This window comes from Aquarana catesbeiana, linkage group LG11, assembly GCF_042186555.1.
Source record: "Aquarana catesbeiana isolate 2022-GZ linkage group LG11, ASM4218655v1, whole genome shotgun sequence".
Lineage (NCBI taxonomy): Eukaryota > Metazoa > Chordata > Amphibia > Anura > Ranidae > Aquarana > Aquarana catesbeiana.
The window spans coordinates 168,535,187-168,553,727 of NC_133334.1; the positions used below are offsets into that span (position 1 = coordinate 168,535,187).

The following is an 18,541-nucleotide window of genomic DNA, read 5'->3' on the forward strand; positions in this document are numbered from 1 at the left end:
CTTATCAACCTGTCTTACCCTGTCGTTCCTGAAGGTGGCAGCACCGCCTGCTTTTACATTATTCTGAATGTCTGTCAGAATTACTATTCTGAATGACAGCAATTTTTGTTTTCAAATTACTACGTTTCAGCTGTCTTCTTACAAGATCTACAACTGAAGTTGCATCGTCCAAAGTTTCCTTTTGACTGGCTAACGCCATCGATGCAGGATCTAGATATGTAAATTTCCGAACAAATGCCCTTATTAATGCAGAATTCTCATCTCCCACTGCATATACCATTCTGAATGCCTTTGCAAATGTTTCACGAAAATGATATGGATCGTCATGTATCGTTACCTTTAAAGAATCCAATATCTCAGCAGTCGGAGTTTCCTCCCCTGTTATACACATCAATAACTGACGCAGTCTTTCAGATGCATCAGTATGAACTTCAGTTCCATATTCATCAATGTAAGGTGTTTTAAATAAACATCTTGCTATATGATTAGGAACCCATAAACAGAAAATTTTATTCCTTTGCTCATCAGTCAAATTGAAACGATCACAAAAACTTTCAAAAACATCCCCATTGCGAAACACATCTGCTTTCAAGTCATAATGCGGGATATCTTTCAAAATTTTCATCAACTGATCGTGTATTTGCAATTTAAGTTTAGACGCTCTGTCTAATAACTTTTGCTTTCGAATGTCACATTCTGACGGTTCGTCTAACTCAACAGGATTCTCCGGTATAAGCGACGATGTTACCGCAGCTGACTGTTTTCTCTTTGCAGCCTTCTTTGTAAGTACCGAGATCTGTTTGTTTTTTGAAATGGTATCATTCTGCATTTCTATTTCATTCTCTAAATGCTCAATATACGTACAAAAAGTATCACAACTTGAACAACTAGGTTCCAAAGGTACATTCTCTTGTGTTTGCATAATTTCCGTTACATTTTGACTTGCTGACTGATAGCTATTGGAGTCAACAATGGACTGTACTTCATACTTCTCATGGTTCTCAACCTGTACAGGGTGAGGATGGTGTACCGAGGTGGTAAAGCGGTTGCAGACCAAAGGTTTTAATAAGGAGACATGAAATACATTTGAGATAATATATTAATAGGAACGTCTAATGCGTAAGCCACTGAGTTAATCCTGCAAAGAATACGGAAAAGCCCAATAAACCGAGGTGCGAACTTCAGAGAGGGAACACAAAGTCAGAGGTTGCGAGATGACAGCCAGACCCTGTCCCCATCCTGGTAGGAAGGCGCAGGCAGGTGTCTACAGTCAGCATGGAGTCTGTACCTATCATTAGCATGACGCAAAGCCTCCTGGACTTGTGCCCAAGTGGAACGAAGACCACGGAGATGCTCCTCTAATGCAGAAATACTCTGCGGAACAAATGAGTCAGGCAACATGGAAGGTTGGATACCATAGTTAGCCATAAATGGGGACAACTAGGCACTATTGTGAGCGAACTCCGCCCACGGTAAGAGGTCTGACCAGTTGTTATGATGGTCAGAAATATAGCAATGTAGGAATTGCTCCAAGGACTGATTGGCTCGTTCTGTGGCCCCATTAGACTGCGGGTGAGGAGAAAGCAAGCTGAATTCCGAACTGTGGAAAAAAGCTCGCCAGAATCGGGGCACAAACTGACTACCCCTGTCCGAGACAATCACTTTGGGTAGCTCATGTAAGCAAAAGATCTCCCGAGCAAAAATGGAAGCCAGTTCCTTAGAAGTGGGCAACTTCTTAAGTGGAATACAATGACACGTTTTCGAGAACCGGTCAACCACCATAAGTATAACTGTGTTGCCCTGGGAGTTGGGTAACTCCACAATTAAATCCATAGACAGGTGGGTCCAGGGCTTCTCTCCATTGGGTATGGGTTGTAGGAGGCCCACTGGAAGGTGTCGTGGAGTCTTACTCCGAGCACACACGGAACAGGCAGCTATGAAGGCGGTTACATCAGCACATAGACTAGGTCACCAGAATTGTTGGGAAATAGCCCAAAAGAGATGATTCTTTCCAGGGTGGCCAGCAGCCTTGGGAGAATGGTAAGTCTGGAGCACGGCAGTACGGAGACTCTCTGGGACAAAGCAGCGGTCACAAGGTTTCTCCGGAGGAGCATGGACCTGAGCAGCAAGAATTTTGTCACCCAAAGAAGTAAGACTGGTGCGAACCGTAGCCAGAATACGATCAGGAGTAATCACAGGAACCGGAACTGACTCCATCTTGGAAGTGGAGGAAAATTGCCCTGACAAAGCATCAGCCTTTACATTCTTAGTACCGGGTAAGAATGAGACAATGTAATTGAAATTAGACAAGAAAAGAGCCCATCGCGCCCTTCTGGGAGAGAGGCGTTTAGCCTCAGGTGAGAATGTGAGTTTCTTATGGTGAGTAAGAATGAGAACCGGCACAGTGGTACCTTCGAGAAGATGTCTCCATTCTTTCAGGTCTAAAATGATCGCTAACAGCTCTCTGTCACCAATCTCGTAATTGCACTCCGCAGGTGACAATTTCTTGGAAAAGTAGCCACAAGGATGCATAGCGCTCTGAGGTAGGACGTTGAGACAGAAGGACGCCAACTCCAGTCTCAGAAGCATCTACCTCAAGGATAAAAGGTAACGTAGGATCAGGATGTGCCAACACAGGAGCAGAAACAAAGGCAGCCTTGAGACTCTCAAAGGCCTTAATGGACTGCGGAGACAAACACTGGGTTACCGTCCTTTCTGGTCATATCAGTCAGGGGCTTGACCAGAGATGAGAAGTTACAAATAAACTTCCAATAATAGTTTGCAAAGCCAAGAAAATGCTGCAGAGGACGTAAATCCACAGGTCACTGTAAGACTGCTGAAAGTTTTCGATGGGTCCATCGAAAAAACAGCATTGGAAATGACATAACCCAGGAATTTAACCTGTTCACGATGGAATTCACACAATAGAGATCGTTCTCTCTTAGTTTCTGAAGCACACAACAGACATCTGTGTGGTGGCTCTCCAGGGACTTGGAAAATATGAGGATATCATTGAGATAAACTAACCACCACACAACTGCAACAAATCTCGGAGGACATCGTTAATAAATTCCTGAAAAACTGCCGGGGCATTACAAATACCAAAAGGCATTACGAGGTTCTCATAATGGCCTGTTCTGGTATTAAACGCAGTTTTCCACTCGTCCACTGTAAACCGTTGCTCCCTTTTAGTTGGTCAAATAACTCCGTAATCAACGGAATTGAATAAGCATTCTTAATTGTGAAAAGATTGAGACCCCTATAATCAATACAAGGTCTCAGTTCACCACTCCTCCTTTTCACAAGAAGAAATCAACACCAGCAGGAGACGGGGATTTGCGGATGAAACTGCGAAAGTGTATCTGCAACATACTCCTCCATGGCTTTATCCTCCAAGACTGACAAGGGGTAAAGCCGGCCATGAGGGGGTATGGCACCAGGTTGAAGGTCAATTGCGCAATCATACGACCGGTGTGGAGGCAAACTACCAGCTTGACCTTTGTCAAAGACATTGCTAAAATCACGGTACTCCTCCAGCAGGGAGGAGAGTGAAGAGGTGCACAGGACCCTTGCTACCTTCTGGAAGCATGTCTTACTGCATTGTGGTGACCAGGAGAGAACCTCAACACGAGCCAATCAAGAGGGGTTGTGCCTCTGTAACCAAGGATAACCAATAACCAGCGGAAACTTAGGTGAGTAAATAACTTGGAATTGGATTATCTCATGGTGAAGAGCCCCTACAGTCATGGACAACGGAGCAGTCTCATGAGTCACATGGGCAGGCTGTAGAGGTCTCCCGTCAAGAGCCTCAATGGCAAGTGGAGTGTCGTGCAGCTGCAGCAGAATTGAGTGCTTTGATACAAAGGCAGCATCAATGAACAGGCCTGCAGCCCCAGAGTCGATTAGAGCCTGTATCTCGACAGACGACACTGTCCAAGAAAGGGTGACCCAAACCAAGGGCTTATCCTTCAGGATAACTGGGGATGAAACAACACCACCTAAGGTCTGTCCGTGACAGGGCCTCAAGGTTCGGGTGTTCCCTGGACGGGTAAGACAAGACTTCAAAAAGTGACCTGCCTGGCCACAATAAAGGCATAATCTCTCCCTCCTCCCAAGAGTTCTCTCATCCACGGAGACGCGTGAAGCCCAAGTGCATGGGTTCATCTTCACTGACCGACTCGGTACCAGGAGGCATGGGAGGTGAGGGAGGCAAGGGTGGAAAGCTCGGAGACAAATATGCAGGAGGCTTCCGCAAGCGCTCCTTTACAGAGAGTCTTTCTCCGAGTCTAGAGTCAATGAGGATGGCAAGCGTTCGTAACTTCTACAGCTCAGTGGGTATATCTGAGGCTGTTATCTCATCCTTGATGTTATCCGAGAGACCATGAGAAAAAGCAGCCACGAGGGCCTCATTGTTCCACGCAACCTCTGCTGTCAGAGTACAGAATTTAATGGCGTAATCGGCAACAGTTCTCTTTCTCTGATGGACATGAGGCACTTGACAGCAGAAGAGGAGCCTGCGGGAACGTCAGATTCTCTTTTTAAAGAAGCCACAATCTCAGGGTAACTCAAGACAACAGGTTTTTGTGTCTCCCATAGAGGGTTTGCCCAGGCCAAGGCTCTCTCAGAGAGCAAAGATATCACAAAACCTACTTTGCTTCTATCTGTGGGAAACACCTGGGGCAGCATCCCAAAGTATATTTCAACCTGGTTGAGAAACCCTCTGCATTGGACTGGATCACCCCCAAATCGCTGGGGAAGCGGAGCGGAACCAGACATACCTCCTTTATAGAAGTAATACTCAAGACGGGTGCCTGCACAGAGGCTGGAGCAGCAGCAGGCACGGCCTGCAACACAGGTTGTACCGGATCAGCCACAGTGGGAGATTCCAGGTGAGCCGTGTGACTCGGGAGCGTTTGTAACGCCATGGCAAACTGATCTATGCGGTGATTCTGCTCATCCAATCTGGAAAAAATATTACCAACTAGTGTATTCACTTCATCTTCTGAATTCATGGCTTTCGACTTCTGTCAGAAACCATGAATCAGCCACAGACAGAAGTGTAGACATGTTGTGGGTGAAAGGGGTCTCACAGCCCCCGGTCTGTGCCGCCCGTGCAGGAGGTGTCCTCCTCTCTCTCCTCCCTCCTCCGCTCCTGCTAACAATTCGCCTCTCCACTCCACCCCGTCTGCCGCACTGCCCCCTGGGGCAGTGGGGGGAGGGTGCTATTTCCGTGCACAGTGGTGATTATTATCAGTAATTGTATGACACAGTGGGGATCTCCCACTGTATCAGGTATTGTTCTATGAGAACACCGATTGCTGATCTCACCCCCCTCCACCACTGTTATAGGACCAGTGCGCTGTCAATCATAACGGCGGGTGGCGGGGCATCAGCGATCCGTGTTCTCACGTAAATACTCGACACAATGGGAGATCCCCGCTGTGTCATACAAGTCATTTCTTATAATCCCGGCTTTACATTTGGGGTCCCTTGCATGGTGGTCACTGACATGTTGGTCCCTGACAAGCGGCACTGGTGGTCCCTGACAAGCGACACTGGTGGTCCCTGACAAGCGGCGCTGGTTTGCATTTATATTAAATGCATTACATTTATTAATTCAATTTTTATTTATTAAATGCATTAAATTAATATTATATTATTAATTTATATTAAAATGCTTTGCATTTATAAGGCTGTAACTTATGACGTGTTATGTATGGCTTGCTGGCTGCAGAATGAGGGGTGTGATTTATGTTGAAGTGGACGAGTTCACATTTACATGTACAAGCCTAGTGTACCTCCCATATTCACTCCCATCTCAAGGATTAATTGGAAATGTAGTCTGATTAACCACTAGGCGTCCGCGCTATAGCCGAAAGACGGCTACAGCGCGGACTCCAATTGCCGGGAGGGCGTCCCTGGACGTCCTCCCTTTTACTTCCGCGTTGCGCGCTCCCGCGGGCGCGCATCGGGGAAGTTTTGTGCTGGCCGTGTCCCTCGGACACAGCCAGTCACAGATCGCCGTAAACGGCCAATGACAGCGGCCGTTTACAGTGCGATCGCTCTGCCAATGAGAGAGGATCTCATATGTAAACATGAGATCCTCTCTCATCGCCGGCTCTCCCTCCTCACACAGACAGCGTGTGAGGAGGGAGAGCGGAACCGCTGCTGCGGTGAGTAAACAGAAAAAAAAAAAAAACGAAAAAAAAAAGTGTCAGCACAGCCATCTGCCCCAGCCATCTGCTCCTGCCATCTGTCCCCAGTGCCATCTGTCCCTGCCATCTGTCCCCACTGCCATCTGTCCCCAGTGCCACGTATAAATGCCATCTGTCATCAGTGCCACGTATCAGTGCCATCTGTCATCAGTGTCATGAGTGCCACATATCAGTGCCATCTGTCATCGGTGCCATGTATTAGTGCCATCTGTCATCAGTGCCATGTATTAGTGCCATCTGTCATCAGTGCCATGTATTAGTGCCATCTGTCATCAGTGCCATGTATTAGTGCCATCTGTCATCAGTGCCACGTATTAGTGCCATCTGTCATCAGTGCCATGTATTAGTGCCATCTGTCATCAGTGCCACATCAGTGCCACGTATCAGTGCCATTTGTCATCAGTACCACGTCAGTGTCACATGTCATTGTCCTGGTTCTCCAGGGCCTTCAAAAGTGTAATAGGTAGTCAACAAATTTGATGTGTAATTTATGCTCCTAGAACACGTGATGGCGCTCCCTGCATGTTGGGCCTCTCTGTGGCCAGGCAGTGAAAAAGTCCCACACACGTGGTATCGTAGTACTCAGGAGGAGTAGCAGAATGTATTTTGGGGTGTCATTTGTGGTATATACATGCCATGTGAGAGAAATAACCTAATACAATGACAATTTTGTGGGGGGAAAAAAAAAAAAAAATCTTCATTTTTTCAAAGAATTTTGGGAAAAAATGACAACATCAAAAACCTCATCATGCATCTTACTACATACCTTGGAATGTCTACTTTCAAAAAAGGGGTCATTTGGGGGGTGTTTGTACTTTCCTGACTTGTTCGGGTCACAAGAAATGTGTACTTCAGGTGTAGGGCTGCAACTAACGATTATTTTCATAATCGATTAGTTGGCCGATTATTGTTTCGATTAATCGATTATTCGGTTAATAACCTTAAAAAAAAAGTGTGGTGTATAATTTAGTTAATGTGTACAGTTTTTAAAAAAGGTAATTTATTCTTAAATATCTCTATGCAGTGGTAAATATAAATAACCAACTATATGGTTAGGGAGCAAAATATCGAATCCACTCTGAGCATAACAGACAGAAGAGATACACTGTATATACTATTAGAGGAAATATACTGTATATACTATTAGAGGAGATATACTGTATATACTATTAAAGGGTGAATCTGGTAAATATCATCAGACTCAGTGATCAATTTTTTTTTATTAAAAACAAAGTCTTCCTTAAAAAAAAAAGTAATTTTAAGAACGTTCGTTCTTTCATTCAGTGAATGTACAAAGATTTTTCGTCTGAATATTCTCGTCTGAAAATTAATCCATGTGGCCAGCATAAGGCTCAGTACACACCTATGCAGTTTGCTTTTCATCTGTTTCTGCAGTGCTTTTTGCTGTGCGTTTTGATTTTTGCGCACGCAATTTTGCTACGATTTGCGGTTTTGCATTTTTTTGGCCAATTTGTTGTTGGGCAGATTAAAAAACACATATTGCTGCAAAAAAGCATTACATGCTTTTCTGCAGCTTCTCTATTGAAGTATATTGAACCAAATAAGCACCGTTTTGCGTGAACTTGTCCCATAGGAAACCATGTGAATGAACTGTAGTCCGTTTCTGCAAAAAGCACCAAAAAAACACATAGATGTGAACCAGGTCTAAGACGTTTAGTAACATAATGGGGTGAAAAAAACTAAAATTAGCCCTTTATAGTACAAAAAAAGCATATAATCACCACTGTAAGGGGTTAATTTTTTTTTAGTGTAGAAATGTGAAAGTAATATTTGCAGTAGCGATTATTTGTTCTTTTTGTACTATAAAGGGCTCATTTTAGTTTTTTTTTTTTAACCCCATTATGTTACTGGTAGATTAATCGATTATGAAAATAGTAATCGATTAATTTCATAATCGATTAGTTGTCGATTAATCGATTAGTTGTTTCAGCCCTATTCAGGTGTGATCAATTTTTTATGATTTGCACCACAGCTTTATAGACTCTCTAACTTTCACAAAGACCAAATAATATCCACTAATTTGGGTTATTTTTATCAAAGATATGTAGCATTATAAATTGTGGCCAAAATTTATGAAGAAAAATTACTAATTTGCAAAATTTTATCACAGAAACAAAGAAAAATGCGTTTTTTTTTCAAAATTTTCGGTCTTTTTTCATTTATAGCGCAAAAAATAAAAAACCCAGAGGTGATCAAATACCACCAAAAGAAAGCTCTATTTGTATGAAAAAAAGGACAAAAAATTCATTTGGGTACAGTATTACATGACTGAGTAATTGTCATTCAAAGTGTTAGAGCACTGAAAGCTGAAAATTGGTCTGGTCACGAGGGGGGTTTAAGTGCCCAGTTGTCAAGTGGTTAAGGACCAGCCTCGTTTTGGAATTTAGGTGTTTACATGTTTAAAACAGGTTTTTTTGCTGGAAAATTACTTGGAACCCCCAAACATTATATATTGGTTTTTTTCTAACACCCTAGAGAATAAAATGGCGGTCATTGCAATACTTTTTTTCACACCGTATTTGCACAGCGGTCTTGCAAGCGCCCTTTTTTTGGAAAAAATTCACTTTTTTGAATAAAAAAATAAGACAACAGTAAAGTTAGCCCAATTTTTTTTTATATTGTGAAACATAATGTTACGCCGAGTAAATTGATAGCCAACATGTCAAGCTTCAAAATTGCGCCCGCTCGTGGAATGGCGTCAAACTTTTACCCTCAAAAATCTCCATAGGCGACGTTTAAAAAATTCTACTGGTTGCATGTTTTTGCGTTAGAGGAGGTCTAGGGCTAGAATTATTGCTCTTGCTCTAACCTCACATGTGTGGTTTGACCACCGTTTTCATATGCGGGCGCTACTCACCTATGCGTTTGCTTCTGCGTGCAAGCTCGTCGGGACGGGGAGTTTTTAAAAAAAAAAGTTTTATTTATTTTACGTGATTTTATTTATTTTTACACTGTTTTAAATTAAAAAAAAAAAAAAATTGTGTCACTTTTATTCCTATTACAAGGAATGTAAACATCCCTTGTAATAGAAAAAAAGTATGACAGGACCTCTTAAATATGAGATCTGGGGTCAAAAAGACCTCAGATCTCATATTTACACTAAAATGCAATAAAAAAAGTCATTTAAAAAAAGGACATTGCAAAAAAAGTGCCTTTAAGACGTATGGGCGGAAGTGACGTTTTGACGTCGCTTCTGCCCTGCAGTGTCATGGAGACGAGTGGGCGCCATCTCAGTCAGCAGCTGTAGTAAGTGCAGCTGCTGGCTTTAATTTTTTGCAGCAGTGGGTGAACCTCCGCTTTAATTTAATTTTTAATTTTAAATGACCTGTAGGATGGGATAAACAGCTCAATCTCAGTATTTGCAGATGATACTAAGCTAAGCAGGGCAATACCTTCTATGCAGGATGTGGAAACTGGATAACTACATGGTAAATGAGGTTTAACGTTGAAAATTTTAAAATAATGCATTTGGGTGCCAAAAATGTGAATGCAATCTACTCACTAGGGGGAGAGCCACTGGGGGAATCTAGGACGGAAAAGGACCTGGGGGTCTTAGTATATGACGGGCTCAGCAATGGCATACAATGCCAGGCTGCTGCAAGCAAAGCCGACAGAATATTGGCTTTCATTAAAAAGGGGATTCCCTTGTAAGATAAAATAATTATTCTCCCACTCTGCAAAACTCTGGCCCGGCTGTACCTGGAGTATGCTGTCCAGTTCTGGGCATCGGTCCTCAGGAGGGATGTGCTGGAACTGGAGAAAGTCCAGAGAAGGGCAACAAAGCTAATAAAGGGACTGGAAGATCTCCGCTATGGGGAAAGACTGCAAACATTGAACTTATTCGCTCTGGAGAATTGACACTTGAGAGGGGATATGATTTAAATGTACAAATACCGTACTGGTGACCTCTCAATATGGATAAAACTTTTCCGCACGAGGGAATTTAAAGATATGCGGCCATTCACTAAAAGTAGAAGAAAAACGGTTTAACCTTAACCACCTGACAATTGGGCACTTAAAACCCCTTCCTAACCAGACCAATATTCAGCTTTCGGTGCTCTCACACTTTGAATGACAATTACTCAGTCATGCAACACTGTACCCATATGAAATTTCTGTCCTTTTTTTCACACAAATAGAGCTTTCTTTTGGTGGTATTTAATCACCGCTGGGTTTTTTATTTTTTGCGCTATAAATCAAGTCTGAAAATTCGATTAAAAAAAAATTCTTTGTGTCTGTTAAAATTTATTGCAGAGTATTGGCAGAGTATTGGCGTGTTGCCATTATTTACATTGAGCAGCGCTGTGGGCACTAAACATCCAGCCCACAGCGCTGCTACCATCTCTCCTCCCCCCCTCTCCCCTTGCACTGTACCGATCGGTACAGAGAGGGGAGGGAGGAACCGGCGTCATGACGTGACACCAGTTTGTTTACAAGTGATCGCTCCGTCAAATTGACGGAGCGATCACGTGGTAAACGGGCGCGATCGGCGGCTATTTACCGTGATTCGTGAAGCGCCGGGTCCTCTGGTCCCGGCGGTCACGGATGTTCCGGGGGGCGCGCGGGAGCAACATTCTGGAATGACGTCCACCCAGAACTAACCGACCGCGCTGTTGCCGTCTTTCGGCAAAGGCCCGGTCGGCAAGTGGTTAAACTGTGTAGAGGGTTCTTTACTGTAACAATAAAAACAAACAAATAAGAAACAATAAAAAGTAAACAATGTACTAATAACATAAAAGCACACACACAGGTTGGACTTGATGGATTTAAACTTGATTTAAATAAAAATAAAAAAAAATCTTTTTTTTTTTTTTTTTTTAATTTAAAAAAAAAAAAAATTTTTAATCAACCCTGGAATTCTCCATTTGTAAATTAATTGAGATTTATGCAAGTTATTTTTTACATGAGTGATTTCTACAGGAGATATTAGAACATCCTCGGGACGTGTCCATTAGGGGATCCAGTGACATGTTAATATCTCCTGCTTAAATTAACACCCTTGGCAAAGTCTTCCAATTTAGACAGTATATGTTGTGGAGATGAGATCCCATGTCACAGGTGCATATGAGCAGTGTATGCCTGATTTTGGCAGGAATACTAATTACACACCTGTGGGCTGGGTTCATAAACATCCTAGGAATAGAGATGCTCATACTTGAAGACAGCTCCACCTGGCAGACAGGAGTTCTGGCCTAGGAATCAGGAGGGAGCCAGTGCAGCACGAAGCTCCAAGCACAAAGGTGCTGAGCGTCAAGTCTGGGGAAGACAGACTAATGCCCCGTACACACAGTCGGATTTTCCGATGGACAATGTCCGATCGGAGCGTGTTGTCGGAAATTCCGACCGTGTGTGGGCGCCATCGGACATTTTCCATCGGATTTTCCGACACACAAAGTTGGAGAGCAGGAGATAAAATTTTCTGACAACAAAATCCGATCGCGTCAATTCCGACCGTGTGGCCTGTTCCAACGCACAAAGTGCCACGCATGCTCAGAATAAATTCCGACACGGGACAGCTCGTTCTGGTAAACTTAGCGTTCGCAATGGATACAGCTCTTTCGTCACGCTGCAATGTTAAAAATTGTTTAATACAGCGCACTCTCTTCTTCTTTATAATGTGACAAGAATTAAGTCGTTTTGCTGCTCATATTCACACACACTTCTCACAAACTTTTATTTGTGTTTTTTTAGTGGGATTCCCTGAATATATTGTTATTAGTTGTCACATCTGACAGTTTTATATTTTTTAATTTTTTTTTATTTTGGATTTTAAGCCTTTTTTTTTTCTTTAATGTTTGGATTTTTTCCAAGGCTGATCTTTGTTCAATGTTATTTTTATTTTTACTCCAGAATATTTTTGGGTGTGTTTTGTGTGTCAAGTTACCCCAACACCATTGATATCTTTTATTATTTAATCTCAAGGAGATTGTTTGTTGTTGATGTCCCTTGTTCATTTCACATTGTATATTTGAATTGTACCTGAATCCTCACAAATGGTCCTTTTTGAAGTAAAACACAGAGTATAATTCAAAACAAAAATCCTTTATTAAGGGATCAGAACCAAACAAAGAGGGAGGCAACACTGGATCAACAAGAGAAATTAGCGAAGCCTGGGACCCCCACGGCAGACATCAATTCTTCAACATCAAAATTGGTGGCCTGAGGAGTCCATATGTAAGGGAGGGCAGTCTGATCCAGAATTCGCAGATCCGGATAGCAGCAGATGACATCTGTGTCCCCAGGCTGTGGTACCACAAGAGGCTGCATCTTTTGGCCGACCAGACTGAACCCAGGGCAATCACTGTCTGGTCTTCCTTCCACGCTTCCTTCACGGCTGTGGCTGTGCAGTTGGAGATGTGGCAGGAGGAGGAGGAGGACTGGGGGGACCTGGAGGAGGACTGGGAGGACCTGGAGGAGAGGGAGGAGGAGGAGGAGGAGGACCTGCAGGAGGAGGAGGAGGAGGAGGACCATCCCAAAGATGTGTGTGAGGTGTAATTTGGCCCCTCATACCTTTCTCCAGAGCCTCCGATATGAGGGCCTCACACATGGCTTTTTGGCCCTCCTTCATCCTCTGCATTTTATAGGCTATGAAGGCAACAATGTTCTCCTGCATGGTGTGGGTTGCTCCCAGGACCTCTGTAGCCCTCCAAAGAATGCTATAGCAGCCTCCTCTAGGGTGGTACTCCTACTGCCACTTTCTCTTTTCAGGGGGAGTGGAGGGTCCTTGATATCAGCCAGCCGGCTCGTCCCGGCCACTTCCTGGCTGAGACTTCCCTGTGTATGAAAAAGGGACATAGTTTTAGTTTTTGCATCATCAATCACAATCCTAAATTAGTACTCCCAACTAACATCTAGTTAACATCATTGATTGGACAAGCAAAAATATTTAGAGGAATGCTATACCTGGCTCAATCTGGGCTCCTCTACATGTGGCCTGGAACGCCCAGGTTGGGCGTCAGAAGCCTCAGCCAGAGGGGAAGGAAGCGTGGACGGAAGACTGGAGAGGGATGGCCTGGGTTCAGTCTGGCCTGCCAGAAAGTGCAGCCTGTCATAGTACAACATCCTTGGGACATAGATGTCATCTGCTGCTCCGGATCTCTGTGAATCCAGGACTTTCTTGCGCTCCCTCAGATATGTGCTCCTCAGGCCACCAATGAAAATCTTTAAATAAGTGATGTCTGCCGTGGGGATCACCTGCTTCACAATTTCACACAATTGCTCCAGTGCTGCCTTCCTCTTTGCTTGGTTCTTGAAATGGGGGTGGGTAATCTCCCACAGACAGGGCAGCTCACTTAGCATCTCTACGAATACTGACATGAAGTCATTGTCTTTCATTAAGATATCCATGTTCACTGCAAGACACAACACAAGACAAAGCCTAATGTCAGACAAAACTCTCCTAATCTTGTTACAATATAGGCCTCAATCTAGAAGCAGTATAGGCACAAGTTTGTCTCTTACCTTCGTTCTTACGATCGGCGCGTCCAATGCTCCTTCCTCCGCTCACAGATCGTACGTAATACGCACGCGTGTTACGCTTTATACACACTGCGCATGCGTGTAACTCCGCCCGCCCCTGACGTTCTTTCTAGTGTATTCCCCGCCCCTTTTCGTTCGGCGCAGTGGGGGAAGAGCATGATGGCGGAGTTACAACAGGTGCGTGCTAATTCTAGCAACGAGGAGGAGGAAAGCCCGGATCCAGGCACGTCCCGATCCAGAAGGAGACGTTTTAAGGCCACAAATATGTAGTTTGGGGAGATGTTGGAGATGGTAGACATCATGAGGAAGTCCGACTATGACGGAAAATATGGGCCTTACCCCAACCCCAACATCCGAAAGGCCAAAATCATGGCGAAAGTGGTCAGGAGTCTTGAGCGGAATTTTGGGGTACGAAGATCTAAAGATCAGCTCAGGAAGCGGTGGTCGGACCTGAAGTTGAGAGAGCCAGAGCAGTACCGAAAGATCCGGAGAGTGCTGCAAAAAAGTAAGTAGTTGTGCTGTGTTCCTATTCTTTCTGTCTTTATTACGTTCGTTCTGCTCCATATGCTTTTATTAATTGTAACGTTTAAAAAGGTCAACTTTAATGTTCATGGGCCCATTATTCGTTCGTATCAAACATTTTTCTTTCGGCCTCTAGAACACCATTGTTTAGGCCATATGCATTTTCACACATTTTTGGGGGCCTACTTGGATGCCAAATATTTGTTTGTGTAGATAGGTTTGTTACTAGAATGAAATGCAAACTAGATTGTGTGTAAGGAGAGGACACTGAGCAGCTGTTTTCACATCTGGACACTGGAGCACTAGTGTGGGACACAAGAACACCATTTTTATTAGGGGGGGCACACTGATGCTCCAGTGTATACTATAGGGGGGGCTACATCTGTGAAGCTTGTACTAAACAGGTAAAGTATTGCAGCTTGACAAAGGGCAATAAAAAATATACATCTTGGAACTCGGCTAAAATAGACAATTGTACCCCACTTCCAAGCAATGTTTCCTATTTCTAGTTCTGCCATCAAATATCTGTGTGCTAATTATACCATTTTTGTTTTACATAGGGGAGAAAAGACTCATACACCCCTCATCCCAGGAGACCAGAGACCCCCCCCTCTGGAAGAAGGGGAAATACCAACCCAAGAAGCTGAGCAGGAGGAAGAAGAAGATGTGGTGGAGATTGGCACCACAACAGGTGAGTGTCTGCGACCACAGGCTCAGGTAAAAGAGATGGATGGTGGCAGATTTTTGAGACCTTTTTTTTTGTTCTTTATCTCTTTTTAGGTGATCGTGATCCAAAACGCTTTACATCTGAAAGTGCCCAGATACTGATCGGGGAGATCATGGGGTGTAATCTCCAATTGCAAAACATCCAGCAGCAAATCAGTGATGTTATTAAAAAAAATAATAACATCATTGATGTTTTGGGGCGAATTTAAACCCCACAAAATCACCTGTTTTATCGTGGTCCAATCTTACCAAAATTTTTTCAATGTTTAGTAAAGCCAAATTTGGAGGATGCACACAGTGTGCCAACATGTGCTATCTGCCATCACGGGAGATCAATGGACGCGTTTTGGGGGTGCAACCCCTTCCTCAATTATAAAGTAGTGTTGAGGAAGGGCTTGCTCCCCCAAAACACGTCCCTTGATCCCCCCTGATGGCAGATAGCACATGTTGACATTCGTAAATTGGTGTGCATCTTCCAAATTTGGCTTTTCCAGGGGTGATTTCCCCCCATCTGAACGCTATATCAAACCCAGTTCCTAAATACTGATGTCTGATATAGCCTTCAGGTTTTACCTAATGTGAACTTTGTAAGTTCAAGTTTTTTGGCTTTCTTGTTGGTTTTACACAGGCCTGTTTTATCTGAAATGGATATTTAGATTTTTGATAATGCTACTGCAAACATTGTTATACAACAAACATGTTGGTTTGTTTTAAAAACCTTTGGTAAATGCACATGTGATTGTGCAGGTATAAAAAAGTGCCTTACTCAAGAATGTGTGGATTATTGTCTCAACACTACAACACTTTTGGGGTGATATAATTGCTGTTTTATGCAAAAATGGGGGTTATTTCCTAAGGGCAAATACACTTTGCACTACAAGTGCAGGTTCAGTGCAGTTGCAAGTGCACTTGTAGTGAAATGTGTTTTTGCATTTAGGAAGTACCAGCCAACCGTGTTTTTTATAAGGTTACCCAATCACGACATTTTCTGCACTCAACACATTTCTGTCAGGGTCAGCTAAAACAAACACAAGCAGTAAATGTCCACAAAGAATTTCTTTTGGTTGTTTTTTATTTGAAAAAGGTGTCACAGATTGTCTGGCATATTGATAGCCCCCCTACCCGCAAAGAACTCCAGGTAGCGTAACCGGACATCACGGGCATTCAGGGAGGGCAAGCCAGGACAGCCACTTTCAAGCGCCGTCAGTGTTGATGGATTTGGGATTCCGGCCTCAGGCCCAACTGAGCCAGCATAGTTGGCTGAATGTTTTCTTAAAAAATTATGGAGAACACAGCAGGCAAGTATTATATGGTTCAGTTTATACTCCGCCATATGGATGGGTGTCAGAAATAATCGGAACCGGCTGGCCAGGATTCCAAATGTGTTCTCCACCACTCTTCGGGCTCTGGCCAGCCGGTAATTAAAAACCCTCTGTTCCGAGGTGAGGGTCCTCATTGGGAATGGCCGCATCAGGTGGTCCCCCAGCGCAAATGCTTCATCAGCAACGAACACAAATGGGAGACCTTCAACATTGTCCTCTGGAGGTGGCAAGTCCAAGCTGCCATTCTGAAGACGCCTGTAGAACTCCGTCTGGGCGATCACTCCACCATCGGACATCCGGCCATTCTTCCCCACGTCCACATACAAGAACTCGTAATTAGCCGACACCACCGCCAACATCACTATACTGTTAAACCCCTTGTAATTATAATAGTACGACCCCGAGTTGGGTGGTGGGACGATGTGGACGTGTTTCCCATCAGTTGCCCCTCCGCAGTTAGGAAAGTCCCACCGCTGGGCAAAGTGGGAGGCCACAGTCTGCCATTCCTGTGGCGTTGAAGGAAACTGTTGAGGAAAAAACAATAAACATTACTATTTTTTCAAAGATACGTGGCAAGCAGATTATACACATTATACAACATTATGGGGCAACCTCCAGATAGCATTTACTAAGGGGAATTTAACAACAACAAAGTATAAGGTACACCTATCATATTCCCCCTCCCCCCCTCTCATGGGCCATTTCTAACATTATTAGGGGGGGGAACTCTTGGACAGGTAACCCTCTTCACTTCATTGAGAGATGAATGCCTAAATACAGGGTATTACTTGGAACAGCCCCTCCTTAATTACACTATTGGCAGACCACTGGACAGGTAAGAAGTGTCATAATACAAAGATATAAATACACACTGTACACATTTGAGGACATTTGGACATTCTGCTATTACCTATCAAGATAATATTTGGATACAGAAACTTTAAACAGTACCATTGGAAAGTATACAGGCAGGCCCTTGTACTACATGCTTTGGGGAATTCATCCATAAATCTGACCAGTAAAGAGGTGGGTATAATGTGTATGGGTTTGGCAAAGTCAGCAGATAGATGATTGAGGATAGAGAATTGGGATCAGCTGACTTAGCAGTTGGGGGAGGGAGGGTTACAAAAAATTTGGGGACACCACAAAAAAAAGCCTCTGGCACTCTGCCTGAATTTAAATCAAAAATAACATTTCAAAACATTTTAGGGGGAGTTTGGGGTAAAGCACTACTATGGAGCTGATAAAATACATTGTTAAGTGACTACATGAGGTGAATATAGGGCAGGAGACACCATGCTGGGGAGGTTATTGAAGGGCAAATATGTATGAAGGACATAAAATAATAATTACATAAAAATCCAGCATGCATGAGGACAAAGGGGACATTCACAGCATATTACAATCATGGTAATTAGGGAATGAGGGAAGAAATACAATATATTAGCAAACATTCAATACAATAAAATGTGATATAAAAGGATAAAAATCTTACCTTCATATACTCCTTCTGCAGGACCTGTATGATGGCAGAACAGGTCTCTGGGATAATGATCCCCAGAGACTGGGGGGAGATGCCTGTCGAGAACTTGAGGTCCTGCAGGCTTCTCCCTGTGGCCAAATACCGCAAGGTAGCGACCAACCTCTGCTCCGGAGTGATGGCTTGCCTCATGCAGGTATCCTGCCTGCTAATATAGGGGGTCAGCGAAGCCAACAAACGGTGAAATACGGGGTCCGTCATCCTGAGAAAGTTCCTGATATCATCAGGATTATTCTCACGGAGCAAAGGCATATGACAGAACTGGTCACGCTGAAGCAACCAATTCTTGGTCCATGAACTCCTCCTCACGCATACGAAACATGGCTAGAAAACGGTCGGCTGCTCAGAACGAAGTAACAGAACGCACTGAAGAACAGCAAGGCCTGTGAAGAGCGACCTGAAAACCAGTAACGAACGAACAAGAATACAATGACTACTTAAAGTCACACGGAACTTGCTGCACGCACTGAAGAGCAGATACAAACCCACAAGCACAAACTGAACGGCAGAAAACGATCTGAAAGCCACAAGTCTGAAAAAGCGCGAATCGTCTCTCACCAAACTTTTACTAACACGAGATTAGCAAAAGGAGCCCAAAGGGTGCCGCGCTTGGTTCTGAACCGGCCTTTTCTAGTCTTGTCGTACGTGGTGTACGTGACCGCGTGGTTGTCGATCGGAAATTCCGACAACTTTGTGCGACTGTGTGTAGGCAAAAC

At 43.8% G+C, this 18,541-nt stretch overlaps 1 protein-coding gene across 3 annotated transcripts in view; it reads left to right on the top strand.

Moving 5' to 3' along the window:
• The window catches only part of CENPT (centromere protein T), a 595,880-nt gene that overhangs the window by 244,645 nt on the left and 332,694 nt on the right, over positions 1 to 18,541 (top strand). The window lies entirely within an intron of this gene.